Below are 22,662 nucleotides of genomic sequence, written 5' to 3' on the forward strand. Positions count from 1 at the left end.
TTGCCAGGAATTATACCTTTCTTCCAGATTAATTTGTTGGCGTATAATTTTTCATATATTCTTTTATAATCCTTTTTATTTCTGGTATTGACTATTATTTCTCCTCCTTCATTTCTGATTTTATTAGTTTTCTAAATGAGTCTACCTAAAGTTTTAATTTTATTTTTTTGAAGAACCAGCTCTTTGTTTCATTGAGGGTTTTTTTCCTACTTCTTTTGTCTGTATTTTATTTCTGCTCTAATCTTTATTATTCCCTTCCTTCTAACTTTGGGCTTTATTCTTTTTGTAGCTCCTTTAAGTATAAGGTTGTTTATTTGAGGTTGTTTTTCTTTCTTGAGGTAGGCCTATATTGCTATAAACTTCCTTCTTTAAAACTGCTTTTGCTGTGTCCCAAAGATTTTTGGATGGTTGAGTTTTCATTTGTCCCCAGGTGTTTATTTCCTTTGACTTTTCGTTTGATCTATTTATTATTTAGTAACATGTTGTTTAGCTTCCATGTGTTTGTGTTATTTACAGATTTTTTTAGTTGTAATTGATTTCTAGTTTCATACTGTTGTAGGTAGAAAAGATGCTCGATGTGATTTCAGTCTTCTTAAATTTTATCGATATGTTTTGTGGCCTAATATGTGATCTGTCCTAAAGAATGTTTCATGTGCACCAAAGAATTTATATTTTCTACTGCTTGTTGCCATTTTAATTATTATATGTTGTGGTGTGGACCTCCTTAGATACATCTTGTTTGGAGCTCGGTGTGTTTTCTATATTTGGATGTCTGTTTCTTTTCCCAGATTAAGATGTTTTCAACTATTATGTCTTCAAATAAGTTTTCTGCCCTCTTCTCCTTCTGGAATCCCTAAAATGTAAATGTTATGCTGGATAAGATTAGTGAGTTCCTTTAATTTACTCTCCTATTTTATTCTTTTTGCTATTTAGCTCGGTAGCTTTCCATTACTGTCTTCCAGATTACTAATCCATTCTTATGCATACTCTGGTCTGCTGTTGATTCCCTCTAGTGTATTTTTCATTTCAGTTCTTCAGTTCTTCAGCTCTGACTAGTTCATTATATTTTCTCTTTGTAGAAGTTCTTCCTGTGTCCATCCATTCTTTCCTAAAGTCTGGTGGGTATCTCTCAGACCATTTCTTGAAAATCTTTATCAGGCATGTTGTTTATCCTTATTTTATCTAGGTCTTTTTCTGTGATTTTTGTCTTGTTCTTTCATTTGGAACATATTCCTCTGTCTCTTCTTTCTGTTTCACTTTGTTTCTGTGTATTAGGTTGGTCAGGTATGTCTCCTGGTCTTAAAAGTAGTGGCCTTATATAGAAGAGGGCCTGTGGTGCCCTGGAGCACAGTCACCTTGGACACCAGAACTAGGTACTTCAGGGGTCTCCCCTGGGTGGTCTTTGTGAACCCTATTGTTATGGCTGTATCGTAATTGCCTTCAGCCCAGCTGCCTACAATGACCCATTTTGTCTGCTGTGGTACATTGTGCAGGATTTGGGGCATGTACTGTTGAAAGGACTGTCTGAGACTGCCATGGGTTTTTTGGTGGACATGTTAACAGTCAGCCTACCTGTTTGCAAATAGCCTTTCTGCCACAGTCCTGGGTATACCAAATGACAAGACTTGCTCCCCTGAGTAGCCAGCTAAGCATCCAGGCTGCTGGAACTGCAGCACTCTGGTGTGTGAGGTTATCTCCCTGTCCCCTGTGCCTCCCAGGGCAGCAGTCACACTGGAGTGCCACCAGGCTAGGTCAGGTTTCCTTGCAGGTTGTGGAGGGATAAGAGCAGCTTCAGAGGATGCCTATCAAGGTGAATGGGGTGTATGGAGCCTTGCAGGGGAATGCCAAGGTGGGACCTGCAGTAAACAGAGGGTATTAGCACTGTCTCCCACAAGGGTCCAGTTTATGCTGGCTGGAGGAAGGGATAAGTAATGGTGTCTGCCAGCACTTTTTTTCCCCTGAGGATCCTAACCCTGCAGCACATGTTCTAAGATTAGTCAGTAAATCTTCACAGACTCCCCAGGTACTTTTCAAACTGCTGCTTCTCAGCTGTGTAACTCAGGCCAATTTATTTATGGCTTTTTTAAGGGTGAAGGCACGGTTTCCTATCACCCTGAGTTAAGCCCCACTGGTTTTCAAAACCAGATGTTACAGGAACTCATCTTCCCAGTGTGGGTCCCTAGTGCCAGTGATGCCTGGTGTGAAATCTGATCCTTTTACTTCTCCATGCTTATGGTTAGTCTTCCAGGGTACTGGTTCCTAACTACATCTCTGCCCCTCCTAGACTTTTCCTTGTGGCCTTTTCTCTATAATTCACTATGGACTGTCTGTTCTGTCAGTGTTCATATTATTTTCAGAGTTAGTTGCGTAGATCTAGCTTTATCTTGATGTGCCCACGATATGAAGTGAGCTCGGGATCCTCCTACTCCACCATGTTCTCCTTCTATCTAAATTAGATGATGTAGGTGCACCTGGGTAGCTCAGTCAGTTAAGCATCTGCCTTCAGCTCAGGTCATGATCTCAGGGTCCTGTGATTGAGCCTCACATTGGGCTCTCTGCTAAGCAGAGTCTGCTTCTCCCTCCCATTCTACCTCTGTGTGCATTCTCTCTCAAATAAATAAATAGAAGCATTAAAAATAAATAAATAATGAATGAATGAATGAATGAATTAGATGATGCATATGAAAAGTCTCTGACCAGCCATAATGTACCTTAGTTGGATTTCTGCTTTGACACCATCTTGCTTCTAGATCTCTCTTGGCCTTCTATAAGCCTCATCTTCTACTTTTTCCTACCTATTTCCCTAAATTTACCTTCTCTCTTTTCTTTCTTAGGTGTTCAGTAATAAAAATGAATAAAGGTCTATGATAATTAAACTAAGATTACAGTATAGAAAATGTAATGCAGGTAAAGTTGGTTAATGCAGTATTACCCAAAACCTATAATACTGATCTCTAGCTTCATGGGTTTTCATAAATTTGGAGAATGCCAGGTTCAACAGATTTCCTTATTTCAGGCTTATTTGAGTCTTTAATATGCTAATATGCATGGGGTGATAGTGCACAGCATTTTAGGCTTATCTGACCATAAGGACTTTTTTGAATGTGGAACATTTTGAGGACTAGAATTCTTTGGATCACCCTTACGTAAACTCCTAGTTAAATGTCTGTCCTCCAAAGTAAAAAAGATTGCTGTTTGTAGAAGATCATGAAGGGCTGCAGGGGGGGAAAGACCCCAGGAAGTACATTTACCAACCTCACAAGATGTATGTCAAAGAAGATTGTAAGCTCCAAAATTATTGTTAAATGTCTTTTAAGCTAACACAATATCATGCTTGTTTCTAAAGAAGGAATCCTTATTCTAACTCTCCTTGTCTTGAGGGGAAAACCTCACTCAATCAATTTCCTCCTGCCCTCCCACACTTTTCCTTTCTCCTCCTCACCCCTAAAGACATGATCTTTCCTCAATTTTTCTACTTTATCTATTTTCCTCTCTATTACCCTCCCACCCAAGTCAAGAAATTGTGATAATTCACAGAGCATATGGGTGTTTTTTTTTTTTCTTCCCCTCTCTCAGTGGAGAGATGAATAGGCTATAGCAGAAAAAGATTTTATTGCTATCTCATAACTAAAATGTTTGAAAATCCAGGAATTAATTACCACTCAAATTTCTTTGGCTTTGAGTTTTTCCCCCTTTTCTAAAGCCTAAAAGCTTACTATGATCACACCTTAATTATTCTCAACAGCAAATAATCATGTACTTGAATTTTACTGTGATCCTATGTCCCTGGAGTTGCAATTGGAATTTCAGAAGAAACCTTTCTTTACATGAAATAACTGCATGTTCTGCCTCCATGAGTCTTAAATACTGCTCAATAACTAGGTATATTTCATTCATACAATAAAGATCTATCAAGCGCTAGTGCATGCCAGGCTCTGCGCAAGGTACTAAGGACTCAAATGTGTAGCTTATGGTTGCTGGTGATGATGGTGAGAATGATAATATGATGACTTCAAAAAGGTGTCCCTCAATTATATGAAGGGTCCAGTAGCATGGAAGTCTCTACCATTTTTAACAGATGAGCGTGGAGCTAGATTGCAGGCAGAGAGTAATTATTATTGTTGGTGATTGGCTTGTTAGACCCAGCATTTTTTATGGATCAGTGGTTCTAAATTCTAATGGCACTATAAAGAATTTTTAAAATGTTGATGTCTGAGTCCCACCACAAACCAACTGAATTGGAATATCTGAAGATGGGTTCTTGGACATTGTTTACTTTATAAAAGGTCCATGGGTGAGTGTAATGTGAGAGCCAATGTTGTAGATAAGAGTAAGAAGAGTTTTCTAGGGACTGTAAGAATATATTAATGGTAGCTAAATTGAGAGGAAGGCCAAAGGAGAAATTATTAACTATATAACTTAACTAAAGGAGCCCAAAAGTTGGGCGTGTCACTGAATTATAACCAAGGGTCATGGCACCTACATAAAATACATAAGCCAGATCCCTTGTCTCCCAAGCAACTTTATTCCTTTACAGCATGCAGAGGAAGTTTGCGACAGAAGGGATCACAAATTTCCAGGGAACTCAACCCATAGGGTACATTCATTAGAGTTAAGACTATAATATTGCACATAGTCTGGTATTGCATAATACCCAGAAATAAATATTTACACAAGAGGTCTTATTAGCAGATAATTGTGAAACTGAATGATTTTTCTGCAGAGTTGCTCATGTAAAAGCAAATATAAATTAAAAATAAAAGGTTTAATTCTCCTGGTTAAAAATACAAAATTTCCCTCCCCTCCCTTTTCTCACAGTATTTACTTTGGCAAACTTACACTGTTAGCACTTTCTCATCTCTTTGAAATGTATATAATCCATTTGAAGACTAGACAGGCCTTTGGTCAGCTGGTCTCTTGTCAGCCTTCTGATTTAGGAATGTCCTTCTGAAGAATTGGGTGCCATCTCTTTGAAATGTAAACACCAAGGGAGGTAGCACCTCTATCTTCCTATTCTGTGTTTGAGTGGGAGCCTACCTTCAGTGGACACCTTGCCCCGAGTGTAAAACTATCCTGCCATAAAGAAATGAGTTTATTTTTCTCCAGATAAAGCCAATTAGCTAACATATATATTCACTCCTACTATCAGGAAGAGTTAAGATGAACTGTATATGGTAATTGGTGGAGTCCTTTAACTGATGATAGTTATTGTCTATCCTGAAACATTATATATAATGTAATCTGCTTGGCTATGTAAGGGGATACAGCTTCTTGCTATTTTTGCAATCTTCTAATCAGATTGTCTGTTATATGTATCATATTGTGGTTTGATGTTTATTTAATAATAAAATTAATTTCTTTCATTATTACCTTTAGGAAGTTTTCTGAGTTGAGAGAAGATTTTGTTTTAAATTATTTCCCTAACAGAACATGTTAGCTTACTAGAGTGTGACAGTTATTCTCAATCTCTTCTTCTTCTTCTTTTTTTTTTTCTCTCTTTGGGGAGAGGGAATGAAACCATTTTATTGAGGGGTTTCAGAGAAAGGTCAAAGGTGTAGAAGGACAATGAGATTCAATGTCCTTGGCCCTGACAGGATCTCCCCAACTTCACAGTTGCTGAAAGCTTTTTTTTTTTTTTTCCTTCTGATCTCAGGCCATCATCAGATATAAATAACTGAAAGATTATACTTTTCAAATATTCTTCAATATTCACAGATCAGAGTGAATATTTGAAAATGTCTTGAATTACAGTCTTGTCTTTTAATCTAACAAAAGACCATAAGAATTTCCAGGAATCCTCAAAAATTACTATTGGAAAAAAATTCATTTTGGCAATTTAGAGAGCTCATAGTATCCTAAACTTGTCAAAGAAATTAGGAATATAGAAAAAGAATCTGAGGGAATTTTTTTCTGCTTAATGCCCACTTTCACTCCGGGTACTCCAAAGATGGATGTTCACTGGCAATACCGAAAAGAAAGTTGCTTCAGAGGAAATGCTTTTCTTCTTCTAATAAATGCCATGAAGTAAGCTTTCATCTCTAGTCCATTTCATTTAGACAATTTAATGGGACTAAAGTGTGATTCAACAAGTATAAAGTATTTGTTTCACACGATGAGTCACAGGTCCCATTATTTCTGTGGGAGCCCCGCAACCACACCAGAAATGTACAATCTCCTCCCAAAAGGAATGGGTACACCCATTATTATCAGGACCATTTATGCGGGTAAATTCAGGTCCCATGGATGGTTAATTAGAGAGAGGAGCAGGAAGACTGAGGGCTCGTGCTAACAAATCTCACCAACGTTCAAAATAAGGAAATATTAACTAGTGCGAGAGAATTTTTTCAGGGCCCAGAACCTGGTAGCTGTAGAACAGCAGTGAAGACCTGGGTTGGGAACAGCAGTGACGATCCGGGTTGGGATAATATTTAATGGTATTGGACAGTAACCAAGATGAGCTAGAGCACATTCACTTAGTACAGCGCCTGGAATGTAGAAAGTGGTTAACATATTAATTGGGGAACTAATAAAGGTGTCTTTCTTTCTTTTTTAATTTTTTTGTATCATTTGTTTGGTGGGTGGGAAATTCATAAGACGAATCTTTTCATTTCGCCTTAACTCAGTCTGTAGAGTGGCTCTTATTTTTTCCCCAAGACGAGCATAGATTTGCAATTTTCACTGAATGCTGAAGTTCCCTTCCCTAAGTTTCTACCATAAATGAAACAATCATCTCATTATAGATTAGGTCTTCTCTGGAAATCTGACCGTATTATTATTTCAATGACCACAAATACCTTATCATTCACCTAAAATCCGCTGAAGTGTACAAATTTTAGCTCTCAATATGTTGCCTCTTCCCAACAGCTTTCAAATTCAATAATCAAAAAAGTTATGCATTTTCTTCTATAAAGTAATAGGTCATCTATTTCAAGCTTTTAAAAACATAATTAAATATTTAATGGAAAAGATAGGAGTTAGAAGTCCTGCCTGGCCTATATTTAAAGTGAAAGAATAAAGTTAAACCTTTGATGTGGAAATTGATCATTAGAAACAGGTTCTTAAATTAAGAATATAGATCATGTCACCTTTTCCTAGATCGTATTGAGTCACTCCTGCCATCAAATTAAAAAGAAAATAGAACCATACCCAGGAAAAACTGACAACAGCATCAATTGGTTCTCCAGCAAAATCCTATCCTCCTTGATATGAAATATCCAATTGATAACAGCCAAAATTAAGTGTATGGGAGTCATGATATCTCATGAGATTAGCTCAGTAATATCCTCTCAGCGTAAATGTGTGCTTCTTCTGATAGTTGTAGTTTTATAGAAAACTTATAAAACTTAATTTTATATATTTATATATATATATATAACACATATAAACTTATATGCTTAGAAAAATCTAAGCATAAAGATGAATTGAAAAAGGAATCTGCTTAGAAAAATAGCAAGTTCAGGGCAGCAGACAGGTTGTCAAAGCAGGCAGCGTCCTTGCTATGTTCTTCCTCAGAAGAACCGCAGGACCATGCCAATACGGAAGCTGTTGCCTGATTCAGAATAGCCTCTCAGTTCCTCACAAAGAACCCCAGGTAGTTGCCAGTGCTTCCAGGCTGGGTGGAGAAAGAGAAGCTGGCAGAACAAGATCTAAAGAGCTTGCTGTCATCTCCAGAAGCCAGCATCCCCACAGTGCCTCCCTGGCACTTTTAAGGAAGCATGTCTCAAAGGGAGCATTTGTTGATTGATTAAATTTACAGGGACAACTGAGCTCAGTGTGCATTTACTAAATTAACAAGTTCAGAAATTAGGAAATGAGGCATTTAACCTGTATCAGGATGAAACACCTATGAATTTGACAAGTGGGACTTTTTTTTTTTTAATTTGACTCACTAATAGTATGGATAGACAAATGTTCTGGCAATGTTTAAATATTCAAAATCCATTTAACATCTACACCTCAAAAATATTATGTACAATTTACCTGTCAAAAATAAGCTTTTCAAAAATCTAATCTCTCTTCTGGATGGCAGAAGACTGGGAGTGAGGGTGCATGGAATAGGTATCAATATTCCTGCTTAATTTTCATGGTAAACATTTCTTTACTGTTAATGTGATTTTGAATAATATTTTAATAAAATCACAACCATCTATCAATTCACCCAACTAGATAATTATGCTATTGCGTTGTTTAAATTTCTTAGCCATAAGCAATCACAGTATTATATTCTATGCAAAGCTATTCTAACATGCACTGTCATTTTAACACATTTTACTGCCTCTGATGCAAGACCATCCCCCTACTCCTCCTCCTTCAGTGTCCTGTTACCTTAGGCAACCCAACAGAGGTGATATTATTTCAGGACATATCTGAAAATAACTTCTTAAAAAAGTTTATATATATATATATATATAACCAACCACCTGCATGGCAGGAAAATCACAGGAAGCAAATAACTATCCCTGCATGAGTCACCGTCACCAGCAATCTCACAAGGTAATGAAACCAATTCCACACTTTGCTGGTAGCCTGCAACTGGAGGGTAAAAACCAGAAGGATTTGATCATCCTGAAAGTAAAGCCTAGAAGAATTCCCGACTTGAAACAAAGAAGAAAGGCAGAGTTCTTTGAGTTCGTGGTTCTCAGCTATTTAATTGTCCTCCCGATTCAGTGTCCGTCCAGGTGCATGGAACACTACTGGACTTCTGGAGACCAAACTGAGCTCAACTGAGGAAAATCGTGACCAAAAAGAGAGAGGCTATGATTAAAGCTGCAGGAAGCTGCAACCCAGAAATTTGAATTTTGAACTCTAACACGTTCTTCCAAATGCACTAAAGAGGCCTCTGAATAATTCCTTTTTTAAATTTTTGAGTATAGTTGACATGCAATGTTACATTAGTTTCAGGTGTACAACAGTGATTCAGCTTCCCTATACATTATGCATTATGCTGGGCTTACCACAAGTATAGCTCTCATCTATCACCATACAACACTCTTACAACACCAGTGACTATCCCTATTCTGCATCTTTTATTCCCATGACTTATTCATTCCATAACTGCAAAACTGTATTTCCTATTCCCCTTCACTCATTTGGCCCATCCCCTACTCCTTTCCCCTCTGACAACCAGCAGTTCTCTATATTTACAGGTCTAATTCTGCTTTTTGTTTGCTTGCCTATTCATTTGGATTTTTGTTTGTTTGTTTGCTTTTAGGATCTATATATGAGTAAAGTCATATGGTATTTGCCTTTCTCTGTCTGACTTATTTCACTTAGCATGGTATCCTCTAGGTCTATCCATGTTGTTTCAAGTGGCAAGATGTCATCCTTTTTTATGGCTGTATAACACTGCATTGTATGTGTGTATCACATCTTTCTCATCCATTTGTCTATCAATGGACCAGTTTGCTTCCATTTCTTAGCTATTATAAGTAATGGTACAATTAACATAGGGTGGATATATCTTTTTGAATTAGTGTTTTTGTTTTCTTTGGGTAAATACTCCATAGTGGAGTTATAGGATCATATGGTATTTTAATTTTAATTTTTTGAGGAAACTCCATCCTATTTTCCACAGTGGCTATACCAATTACATTCCCACCAGCAGTGCACAAGAGTCCTCTTTTTATTTTATTATTTTTTTAAGATTTTATAAATTTATTTCAGAGAACACAAGCAAGAGAAGGTGGAGAAGGATAGAGAGTATCTCAAGCAGATGCCACACTGAGCATGGAGCCCAACGCGGGGCTCAATCTCACAACCCTGAGATCATGACCTGAGCTGAAACCAAGAGTCTGACCCTCAACTGGCTGAGCCACCCATGTGCCCCAAGAGTCCCTTTTTCTCTTCATTTTCACCAACTCTTTTTTTTTTCTTGTCTTTTTAATTCTAGCCATTCTGACAGGTGTGAGATGGTATCTCCTTGTGGTTTTGATTTGCATTCCCTGATGAGAGAGATAAAGCATCTTGTCATATATCTACTGGCTGTCAGTATGTCTTCTTTGGAAAACTGTTTATTCAGGTCCTCTGCTCATTTTTAACTAGATCGTTTGTGGGTTTGTTTTTTTTTTTTTTTTTTAATTTTGTTTTGTTTTGTTTGCTGTTGAGGCAATAATTCTTTTATTGATGACTAAGTCAAGAAGAGTTTGGCTCAACTGCTAGGGTCCTGGAAAATGTAAACCCCTGTTTTCATACACAGTAATCAGGCTGTAACACCTTGAAATACCAAGCAGAACACTCCATTCTGGTGGGATTATGAATGGGATAAGAAATCTCTTCCCCTAATGGGCTGGGCAGACTAGTGTATATCCAGAAATAAACCAGTAGTCTCATCAGTGCTTACACTTTCTGTGTTGCTAAAGTCAAATCCAATGAGACAATTGGGAGAATGAATTCTCTCTCAAAGTTTCCCTTCAAGTTTAAACATTTTAGACAAGATTCAATAAAAAAATTTTAATCTAAATTTGTGCCAACAAAGCCCATATAAATCAGCACAAGCACTGAAAAATTGAAGAGGCACTGTTTTTTATTGGATCCATAAATCTAAGAATTTATCACTTAACAATTTTAAGTGTTTAGTTATTTTTTTAAATAATTGGTGTAAGAAGAGACAGGGAATTGAGCTCAAAGGTCTAAGAGCCTTATTCAAATCCCAAAAGCAAGAAGTATTGGGGGAAAGTATATCACCTAAATAAAATTGGCCAAAAATCTCCAATTCCAAACCCAACAAATAAATGCCTTATTTTCAGGGGGTTTGGTTTCAATTTGCCTCCTATATATGTGTCCTAATTTCCAGTGATTGTCATGGCAAGAAGAAGATGCTTTGAAATCCATTATTTTTTCAATTGGAACACTCAGAGAAATATTTTCAAGTTTGGCGAGGAGGTTGGCAGAAAGGCATAAAAAGGGAACTTTGAAGTAATATAATTTAGAAATTTATCCTCACTAATGAATGTTTTGATCAAACTAATTTGGATTTATATACATAAAATTGCCATCTGACCTCTAATAACAAGCCAAGAATAGTATATATCAATATAAATTATATTCTTCCCTGCACATAAACCTTAGCATTGCATGCCTTATTTTATTCCAGATACCACCTCTTATTGGCTTCCATGGAAAGCTACCTAAAGTGTGGCACAGAAGGCACATTACATATCTAGAAATTCAGGTTCTAAAGTATATTACATATCTAGAAATTTAGGTTCTAAAGTATATTTTGCCATCAGAATCTCTGTCCTTGGAACTCCCAGTGTGGACTGCAGGACAGCAGCCTTGACCTCACATGAAAGCTTGTGAGAAATGCCAAGTTTCAGGTTCACATCTACAGAATCTATCAGAATCTGCGTTTTAACTAGATTGCCACATATGCATGTGTACATCAAAGTGTGAGCGGTGATGTTCTATATCATTTCAGCGCACTGATCCTTTTTGCATTATGTTTTCCTTGTTGATAAAATGAAACAGTTAGACTGAATAGTTATGAAGGTCTGTCCTAACTTATGATTTATAGCAAATGCAAGCTAGAAAACTTCCTTTCTTGGGTATTCTTTTGCATTTCCTGTAGATCTTCCAAGTTCAGCACCATCTATATATGGAGACTGAGAGTAAATGAACATTTGCTTCCTCTAAGTTTACTTCATAGAAACAAATCAAGCCAAATGTTTAGTTTTATCTTACCCCAAAATAGAGCATGTTAAAGAATAAAGGGAAAAGAGAAAGAGAAGTACTAATGTATTTTGAACTTTAATAAACACTTTACTTTCATTTAACTATATTACAGATGAGAAAGCAGTCTCAAAGTCTTAAGTAACTTGTCCTGGGTACAAACTCAAGTGTCACAATCAGGATTTAAGCTTCAGGATCTCTCAAGCCTGGCCAAGGGTATTAAGGAGGGCATGGATTGCATGGAGCACTGGGTGTTATACGCAAACAATGAATCTTGGAACATTGCTTCAAAAACTAATGATGTACTGTATGGTGACTAACATAACACAATAAAAAAAAAAAATAAAGTAGGGAATATAAGTAAATAAATAAATAAATAAATAAATTTTATGCTTAAAAAAAAAATAGTACCCTGAAAAGCAGAGCTGCTTAATAATGTGCTGACAAATTCAGTAGTATAAACAGCTTTTATTATTTCTAGTTTTGTAAACTCTACTGAAGTCTTATAAATTCCAAATAACAAAAATGACACCAAAATTACATATCTATTCTGCTTTGCCTTCCTCCAAATCATACTCTCTAATGATACATTGATAAATCTAGATACATTGATAAATCATATTTTTTTTTTCAAGGTATAGTTGGCACACAAGATTATATTTGTTTCGAGTGTATAACTTGTATATATTATGCTATATTCACCAAAAATGTCACCAGACAATGCTATTACAATATCATTGACTATATTCTCTATGCTGTACCTTTATCCCTGTGACTTATTCATCCCATAAATGGAAATCTGTACCTCCCTCACATTTACTTATTTTGTGCCCCGCAGCACACACACATAGCTACCTTCCCTCTGCCAGCCACCAGTTTGTTCTCTGTATTTAAGAATCTGGCTTTTGTTTGTTTGTATCCTTTTTTAGATTCCATATTTAAATGAAACCATATGCTATTTCTTTCTCTCTCTGAGTTATTTCACTTAGCATAAAACCCTCTAGGCCTTTCCATGTTGTCCAAATGGCAAGATCTCATTCTTTATTATGGCTGAGTAATATTCCATTATGTATAGTATATACCACATTTTCTTTATCCATTCATCTATCAAATGGACACAGATTACTTCCATATCTTGGCTATTGTCACTAATGCTTATAGGATGTATATATCCTTTTGAATTAGTATTTTCATTTTCTTTGGGTAAATATCCAGTAGTGGAATTACTGGGTCTATTTTTAAGTTTTTGAGGAACCTCCATACTGTTTCCCAGAGTGACTGCACCAATTTACATTCTTTGTAAATTGGTGCAGTCACTCTGGGAAACAGTGTTTGGGGTTCCTTTTTCTCCTAATCTTTGTCAACATTTGTTATTTCTTGTCTTCTGATTTTAGCCATTCTGAGAGGTGTAAGGGGATATCTCATTGTTTGCATTTCCCTCGTGATTAGTGATGTTGAGCATCTTGCCATGTGGTTGGTTAGCTATCTGTATGTCTTTGGAAAAATATCTATTCATGTCCTCTGCTCATTTTTAAAATTGGATTGTTTGGGTTTTTTGCTGTTGAGTTTTATAAGATCTTTATATATTTTGGATATGAATCCCTTACCAAATATGTCATTTACAAATATCTTCTCCTACTCAGTATGTTGCCTTTTGGTTTTGTTAATGATTTCCTTTGCTCTGCAAAAGCTTTGTATTTTGGTATAGTCCCAGTAGTTTATTTTTGCTTTTCCTACCCATGTCTGAGGAAACTTCATAAATCTATTGCCAAGGCCAATTTCAAAGAATTTACTGCTTACCTTTCCTTTCCTTCTAGGAGTTTTATGGTTTTTGATCTCACATTTAGGTGTTTATTCCATTTTGAGTTTGTTCATGTATGGCGTGAGAAAGTGGTCCAATTTCATTGTTTTGCATGTGGCTGTCCAGTTTTTCTAATAAAACTTTTTAAAAAGACTATTTTCCCCCATTTGAACTTAAGCTTTCTTTGCTATAGACTAACTATACAGGATGGGTTTATTTCTGGGCTCCCTATTATATTCTATTGATCTATGTGTCATTTTTATGCAAGTACCATTCTATTGTGATACTGTATATTTGTAGAATATCTTGAAATTTGGGATAGTAACACTTTCAGTTTTGTTCTTCTTTTTCAAGATCGCTTTGGCTATTCAGAGTCATTCGAGTTGCCATACAAATTTTAGGATTGCTTTTTTTATTTGTGTGAAAAATGCTGTTGGTATTTCAATAGGGATTACATTAAATCTGTGATTGCTTTGGGCAGTATAGACATTTTAATAATTTTTTTCTTCTAATCCATAAGCATGGAATATCTTTCCATTTTTTTGTGTCATCTTCAGTTTCTCTCATCAATGTTTTATTGTCTTCAGAGTATAGGTCCTTTACTTCCTTAGTTAAGTTTATTCTTAGAGTTTTTATTTTTTGTGTAATTATAAATCAGATTGTTTCTTAATTTCACTTCTGCTCCATTATTAGTGTACAGAAAGCAATGGATTTCTATATATCGATTTTTGTGTTCTGTGACCTTACTGAATTTACTTTTTAGTTCAAGCAGATTTTTGTTGGAGTCTTTAGGTTTTCTAGATAGAGTATCATGTCATCTGCAAATAGTAAAAGTTTTACTTCTTGTTTACCAATTTTGATGCTTTCTAAAAATGTTATTGTTTTCTAATTTTAATTCCAGTATAGTTAACATACAGTGTTAATTAATTTCAGGTGCACAATTTAGTACAATCTGACAATTCTATACATTGCTCAGTGCTCATCATGGATAAGTATACTCTTTAATCTCCATCACCTATTCCACCCTTCCTTTTATTTCTTTTTTCTGATCGCTGTGCCTAGGATTTCTGGTACTATGTTGTATAATAGTGGTGAGAGTGGACATCCTTGTCCTGTTCCTGATCTCAGGGAAAAACCTTTTAGTTTTTCACCATTTAATATTATGTTAGCTGTGGAGTTTTTCATATGTGGCCTTTATACATTGAGGTATGTTCCCTCTAACCCTACTTTGTTGAAAGTTTGGTGTGTTTTTTGTTGTTGTTGTTGTTGTTTTTTGTTTCTTTTTTTAATCATGAATGGATGTTGTACTTTGTCAGGTGCTTTCTCTGCAACTGTTGAAATGATCCTATGGTTTTTATCCTTTCTGTTGTTAATGTGATGCATCACATTCATTAATTTTTAAATATTGAACCACCTTTACATCCTAGGAATAAATCCTGGTTCATTGTGGTGAATGAATTTTTTAAAAATATATTGTTGGGTTTAGTTTGCTCATATTTTGCTGAGGATTTTTGCATCTTGTTCATCAGTGATATTGGCCTATAGTTTTGTTTTTGTTGTTGTTGTTTTGTTTTGTTTATAGTGTATCTGGTTTTGGTATCAGGGTAATGCTGGCCTTATAGAATGAATTTGGAAACTTTCCTTCCTCTTCTATTTTTTGGAATAGTTTGAGAAGAATAGGTATTAAGTCTTCTTTAAATGTTTGGTAGAGTATACCTGTGAAGATGACTGGTCCTGGACTTTTGTTTGTTGGGAGTTTTTGATTACTGATTCAATTTCATTGCTGGTAATCAATCTGATCAAATTTTCTGGTTCTTATTCAGTTTTGGGACGTTATGTTTCTAAAAATATATCCATTTTTCAGGGTTTTCAACTTTTTGGCATATGCTTTTCCATAACATTTTCTTTTTCTTTTTCTTTTTCTTTTTTTTTTTTTCATCATGACGAGTGTATTCTTTAATCCCCATCACCATTTCACCCATCCCTTCTACCCGCCTCCCATCTGGTAACCTCAGTTTAGTTTGTTCTCTCAGGTTAAGAGTCCGTTTCTTGGTGTGTCACACTCTCTTTTTTTTCTTTGCTCATTTGTTTTGTTTCTTAAATTCCACATATAAGTGAAATTATATGGTATTTATTGTTCCCTAACTTATTTCACTTAGCAGTACACCCTTAAGGTTCATCTGTGTTGTTGCAAATGGCAAGATTTCATTCTTCTTTATGGTTGAATAATATTCCATTATATAATATATATACATCACCTCTTTATCCATTCATCTATTAGTGCGTACTTGGGCTGCTTCCATAGTTTGGCTGTTGTAAATAATGCTGCTATATAGTGGTGCATATATCCCTTTGAATTAGTGTTTTTGTATTCCTTGGGTAAATACCTAGTAGTGTGATTACTGACTCATGAGGTAGTGCTATTTTTAATTTTTTGAGGAAACTCTATACTGTTTTCCACAGTGGCTGCATCCATTTGTATTCCTACCAACACTAGTTTTGTTTGTTTGTTTGTTTGTTTGTTTTTTGTCTTTTGTTTTAGCCATTCTGAGAGGTAGGAGGTGATATTTCATTGTAGTTTTTTTTTTTTTTTTTTTTGATTTGCATTTCCCTGATGATGACTGATGTTGAGTATCTTTTCATTTGTCTGTTGGTTATCTGTATGTCTTCTTTGGAGAAATGTCTGTTCATGTCTGCATATATTTTCTTACAGTCCTTTGTATCTCTGTGGTATTTGTTGTTATTGTCCCATGTTAATTTCTGATTTTTTTGAGTCTCCTTTCTTTCTTCCTTTTTTTTTTTTTTTTTTTAAGTGCATCTGGCTAAGTCTTATCAATTTTGTTGATCTTTTCAAAAAATTAGCTCCTGGTTTCATTGATCTGTTCTAACAATTTTTAGTTTCTATTTCATTTATTTCTGCTCTCATCTCCGTTGTTTCCCTCCTTCTACTGGTTTGGGTTTTTTTTTTGTTGTTGTTGTTTTCCCTAGCTCCGTTAGGTGTTTATTTGAGATTTTTCTTGTTTCTTGAGGTAGGCCTGTATTAATGTAAACCTCTCTCTTAGAGCAGTTTTTGCTGTATTCCAAAGATTTTGGACCATTGAGTTTTCATTTTCATTTGTCTCTGTGTATTATTTGCTTCCTCTTTTGATTTCTTGGTTGACCCATTCATTGTTTAGTAACATGTTATGTAACCTCCATTTACTTGTGTTTTGTCCAGATTTTCCCTTGTGGTTGAATTGTAGTTTCATAGCATTGTGGTAAAAGAAAAAGTAAATAAATAAAAGGCATGGTATGACTGCAGTCTTTTTTAATTGTTAGACTTGTTTTGTGGCCCAATATGTGATCTAGTCTGGATAATGTTCCATGTGCACAGGAAAAGGTTGTGTATTCTGCTGCTTTAGGGTGGAATGTTCTAAATATATCTGTTAGATCCCATCTGGTCCAATGTGTCATTCACAGCCACTGTTTTTTGATTTTCTGTTCAGATGATCTACCCCTTGATGTAAGTAGGGTGCTAAAGTCCCCTACTATTATTATTTTTACTATGGATTACCTCCATTTTTTCTGTTAATACATGTTTTATGTATTTGGGTGCTCCAATGTTGGGTGCATAAATATTTACAGTTGTTATATCTTCTTGTTGGATTGTTCCCTTTATGATTAGTCTCTTGTTAATAGTCTTTTTTTTTTTTTTTTAAGTCCATTTCTCCCATATAAGTCTTGCTACCCTGGCTTTCTTTTCACTTCTCTTTACTTTTCCATTTGCGTGTGTCTTTAAGTGTGAAATGAGCCTCTTATAGGCAGCATATAGATGATTCTTGCTTTTTTATGCATTCTGCCACCCTATGTCTTTTGATTGGAGCATTTCATCAACTTACATTTAAAGTAATTATTGATAGGTAGTTACTTACTGCCATTGTTTGTTTTATGGTTGTTTTTGTAGTTCTTTTGTAGTTTTGTTTCTTCTTGCTCTCTTTCTTTCTTGCTCTTTCTTCTTCACTTGCTCTCATCTCTTACATTTTGCTGGCTTTCTTTATTGATATACTTATATTTTAGTTTTTGCATATCTCTTACTGTTTTTTTTTGTGTGTGTTTACCATTAAGTTTCTGTATAACATCATGTGCATATAACAATCTATACTAAGTTGATGATCACTTAAGTTTGAACCTGTTCTAAAAGCACTAAATTTTATTCCTCTCTCTCCCACATTTTAGATATAGGGTGTCATACTTTATATCCTTTTATTTTGTGAATCCCTGGACTCATATTTATAGATATACTTGATTTTACACTGCTTTTCTGCTTCTTACTTTTCTTACTCCTACTTTTGCTCTTCTATTCAAAGAATCACTTATAACACTTGTGAGGCAGTTTAGCAATGATGAAACCTTTGACTTTTTTTTCCCCTGGGAAACTCATTCTCTCCTATTGAGTGATAGCTTGTTAGATAAAGTGTTCTTGGCCACAGGTTTTTTTTTTTTTTTTTTTTTTCTTTCAGCACTTTGAATATATTGTGCCACTCTCCCGTGGGCTAAAGGTGTATGCTGAAAAACCAACCCATGACCTTATTGGGGTTTCTCGTGTATGTATCTGTTTTCTTTACTTTTGCTGCTTTTAAAATTCTCTCTTTATCACAACTTTTTGCCATTTTAGTTATTATGTGTCTTGTTGTGGACCAGTGTGGGTTGATTTTGTTGGGGTCTCTGTTTCTTAGATCTGGATTTCTGTTAACTTCCCAAGATTCAGGAAATTTTCACCTATTATTTCTTCAAATAAATTTGCTGCCTCCTTTTCTCTTTCTTCTGAGGATCCCTGTAATATGAATGTCATAATGCTTGATGCTTTGCTGAGTTCCCTTTAATCTATTCTCATTTTCTCTTAATCTTTTTCCTTTCATTTGTTCAGTTTTATTGTTTTTATTACTCTGTCCTCCAGGTTGTTGATCTTGTTCTTCTGCTTCTTCTATTCTACTATTTATTTCCTTGCATATTTTTAATCTCAATTATTGAGGTCTTCAGCTCTGATTTTTTTGTTTAATGTTTCCTATCTCTTTGTTGAGATCCTCCACTCTTCTCAAGTTGAGTATCTTTAAATTCTCTATCAGGTATATTACTTATCTCCATTTTGTTTAACTCTCTTGCTCTGATTTTGTCCTGTTCTTTCATGTGGGACATATTCCTCTGTATCATTATGTCTAACTCTGTATCTGTTGCTGTATATCAGGAAAACCAGTTACATCTCCTGTTCTGGCAAGTAGTGACCTATGAATAAGAGTTCCTATGGTGCCCTTTCTCCTGTTCGACAGAACCGGACACATCAGGAGTGTTTCCTGTGTATTTTGTGTGTGTCCTACTGTTCCTGATCTGCATTTGCCTTCAGTGTAGTCAGCTGTAATGGCCCTCTTTGCCTGCTTGGGCTGAGTTTGCCAGAGTTGTGATGGCACCAAACTGGGGCATTATCTCCCTGTTTTGTCACCTGGGAGACTTTCATTGGTGGGCAGGGCCTGCAGTCAGAACAGATTTCTGCCTCCAGCCCACTCTGATCCCAAAGTCAAACTGATATGTTTGGTTATCTTCCTTCTTTCTAAGTCAGGAGTCACTTTGTAGTGGTGCTGACTCTTTCAGGGCTGCTTGCACAATGCCACATTTTGGCACCACTTTGCATGGACTTTTGCTAAGGGCAGGTTGGAGGGGGTGAGTCCACAGAGGAATGCAGGGGTGGGCACAATCTTATCATGTGAGGTGGAAAGTCTTTACAGTGTGCTGGTTCCTGTATGTGCCCCTAATTAGGTTAGGGAATTGAGGGGCAGGAGGAAGAGCATCTTCCAACTTTTTTGTTCTTAGAGAAGTCTTCTATTGATCCTTGTCCCTCTAGCACATGTTTGGGGACTAGTAAATTTATCTCCTTTCCATATACACCAGGCATTTTTCAAACTCCTGCTTTTTTGCTATATCTCAGTGGGGTTGTTTGTTATGCTGTCTCTTTAAGATCAGGGACTCCATTTCCTCCCATACTTTGGGTCTTCCAGCACCGAAGCCACTGGTTAAAGTTCTAGGTGTTAAGCCCCACTGATTGTAAAAACTCGGGATGTTAAGTCCCTCTAGTTTTCAAAGCCGCATGTTATTGGGATATGTCTTCCCAGTGTGGGTATCCTGTGCCAGGGTCACCCAGTGTGGAGTCTGCTCTTTTCCTTTCTCTGTGCTTGTGGCATCCCTCCCTCTCTCCCATAGACAGTATTGCAGGTTATGATAACATTTCTGCCCTTGGTTCCTGATAACATTTCTGCCCTCCCTACTATTTTTTTTTAAGAGTTTATTTATTTTTTTGACAGAGAGAGATCACAAGTAGGCAGAGAGACATGCAGAGAGAAAGGAAGGAAAGCAGGCTCCCTGCGGAGCAGAGAGCCCCATGCAGGGCTCGATCCCAGGACTCTGGGATCACGACCTGAGCCGAAGGCAGAGACTTTAACCTACTGAGCCACCCAGGCGCCCCCTTACTATTTTTAATATGGCCTCTTCTCTGTTTAGCTGTGGAGAGTTCTGCTAAAATTTGGATCAATTCCTGTGTTATTTACCCTGATGTGGGTGTTACTAGGTGTTCCATGGAAAAAGGTGAGCTTAGGGTCCTCCTTTTTCACCATCTTCATAATTCTAGTTTCATGTATTTTGTCTCTTTGTTGAAGTTCTCATTGAGTTCGTTCAGTTTTCCCAAGGGTTTGTGACATTTTTATGACTATTACCTCAAACTTATATTAGGTATATTACTTATCTAGGGATTATTATGATCTTTTTCTGAGATTTGGTCCTATTCCTTTATCTGGAACATATTTCACTGTTCCCTAATTGCACTTGACTTTCTGTGCTTGATTCCAAAATAGCTACTGCTTTTTGTCTTGAAGGTGTTACCTTATGCAGGTGATGATTCTTCTCATTCACTTGTGCCCTAGTTATTGGTTATGTCTTAAATTTTTGTGATGGTCTAAACTGTCTGATTTATTATTGATAGCCCCCCCCATTTTTGACTTTATGAAAGACCTGTCTGTGATCCAAGAGAAGGAATCTCATTTAGCACTTCATTGAGGCTGATGGAAATCAGACCTTCAGGTGGCAGCTTCTTAAGTATGCAAATATATTCAGTCTTGTGGGGCCACAATGCCAAATGCTACTGACCTCCTGATTGGGAGATCTGGAGGTGTGATCTGGGCAACCATTGTGACAACTGGGGTTCTAGATGAGTATACAAGCTACTTTCTGGAAGGTCTCATTAAGCTGCAGCAAAGCCAATTGACTGCATAAGGATAATGCCCCCTGCTTACATTCCCTATCTATGTAATGCCCTAGAGGTGGTAGCTGGCCAAAAAAATGTCTTTCTGATTGTTATAGTCTGTTGGAGCTCATGTCCACCAGGCCTGGGAAAACAGAGTTTCCCTTTTGTGGTTTGCTTGCATCCACTTGTTTTAGCAGGGGAGTTGTAGAGGTAGGGATCAGGGCACATTCACCGGCTTCAGTAGGAAAATGCCTGGACTGTGCATGCTTGTAAGCTTCATCAGTGCTGCAGGAGAGTGCCCGGTATGCACATGAATGCAGGCCCCAGGATGGGGATGGATATATGCTCTGACTACTCATGTTAGCCAGCCCCAGCCAGGGAGGAGAGGATTGATAAAATCACCCACATCCTCTGGCCTCAGCAAGGCAGCAGGAAGGTGCCATACACAAGCCTGTCTGTTTGTACTAACAGGGTAAGAGGAAAACACATAAATGGCTTCTGCCAGCATTTCCATGGGGGTATGGATGAGGATGCTTATCTGGGATACTCATGATTTTTATCCTTCATGTTGTTAATGTGATATATTGCATTGCTTGATTTGCCAATATTGAACTGTACTTGATTGTGGTGCACAATTCTTCTAGTGTGGTTTGATATTTTGTTGAGGAATTTGCATTTATGTTCAGTGATACTGGTCTATAGTTTTCTTTTTTATAGTATCTTTGCTATTGTTATCAGGATAATACTGACCTCACAGAATTGACTTGGAAGCTTTTCTTCCCTTTTTTTGGGGGGGGGGTGGGGAATACTGTGAAGAGAAGAGGTATTAACTTTTTTTTTTTTTAATTTTTAATTCCAGTTACTTAACATAGTGTTATCTTAGTTTCAGTGTACAATATGGTAATTCAACACTTCCGTATATCAGCTGATGTTCATCACAAGTATACTCCTTAATCCCCATCACCACTCCCCTCAGGTAACCATCAGTTTCATTCTATAATTAAGAGTATGCTTCTTAATTTCTCTCTCTCTCTCTCTCTCTCTCCCTCTCTTATTTTTTCCATTTGCTTGTTTGTTTTGTTTCTTAAATTCCACATGTGAATGAAATCATATGGTATTTGTCTTTCCCTGACTGACTTATTTGCTTAGCATTGTACTCATTAGGTTTGTCCATGTCAGAACAAATTACAAAATACCATGTTGTATGGCTGAATAATATTCTACCATATATATGATCTTTTTATTTTGTGAGTTCTCTTAACTAGTGCATTAAATATAGTTGAATTTACTATTTTTGTCTTTTAATCTTCACACTAGCTTTATAGGTGATTGTTCTACATTTATTGTATGTTTTCTTTTATTCATGAATTTTTCACCTTCCTAATATTCTTCTAATTATGACCTTTTCTTTTTCCATTATAGGAAGTTTCTTTTATACTTCTAAAAAAAAAAAAAAGACTTTGTTTATTTATTTGACAGAGACAGACAGAGAGAGAACACACAAACAGGGGGAGCAGGAGGCAGAGTGAGAAGGAGAAGGAGACTCCTCCCTGAGCAGACAGCCTGTGTCAAGCTCTCAGTTTCCTCAAGTTTCTCAATTCTTTCTTGGCTGTACTCAATCTGCTGAGTTTATTTTAGTTATTACATATTTCATTCCCCAAATCCCTACATTAAAAAAACACAACTTTTTCCTTGACTTATACTCCTCTTTTGTTCACATTATCTTTTTCTTTATAGATGTATTTTTTCTTTATTCCTCTGAGAATTTTGAACATATACTTTTTAATGTCTCATTGAGAGATTTATACTCTTGGTAATCAGTTTTATCATGTATTGGATTTATTGACTATTAGTTTAATTTTCATTCATGAAATATTAATTGCAAGATAGAAGAAAAATTTTCTTGTGTTTATTTTGTCATTTTCCT

General features: G+C 36.3%; 1 long non-coding RNA gene across 1 annotated transcript; it reads left to right on the plus strand.

Moving 5' to 3' along the window:
* Positions 1 to 2,914: 2,914 nt before the first annotated feature.
* LOC116567925 lies at positions 2,915 to 14,611 on the plus strand. The gene is made up of 3 exons (XR_004276432.1): positions 2,915 to 2,925; positions 7,612 to 7,616; positions 14,531 to 14,611. It is a non-coding gene; the product is annotated as an uncharacterized LOC116567925 (long non-coding RNA).
* The last annotated feature ends 8,051 nt before the right edge of the window (positions 14,612 to 22,662 follow it).

This window comes from Mustela erminea, chromosome 10 (assembly GCF_009829155.1).
Source record: "Mustela erminea isolate mMusErm1 chromosome 10, mMusErm1.Pri, whole genome shotgun sequence".
NCBI classification, from domain to species: domain Eukaryota; kingdom Metazoa; phylum Chordata; class Mammalia; order Carnivora; family Mustelidae; genus Mustela; species Mustela erminea.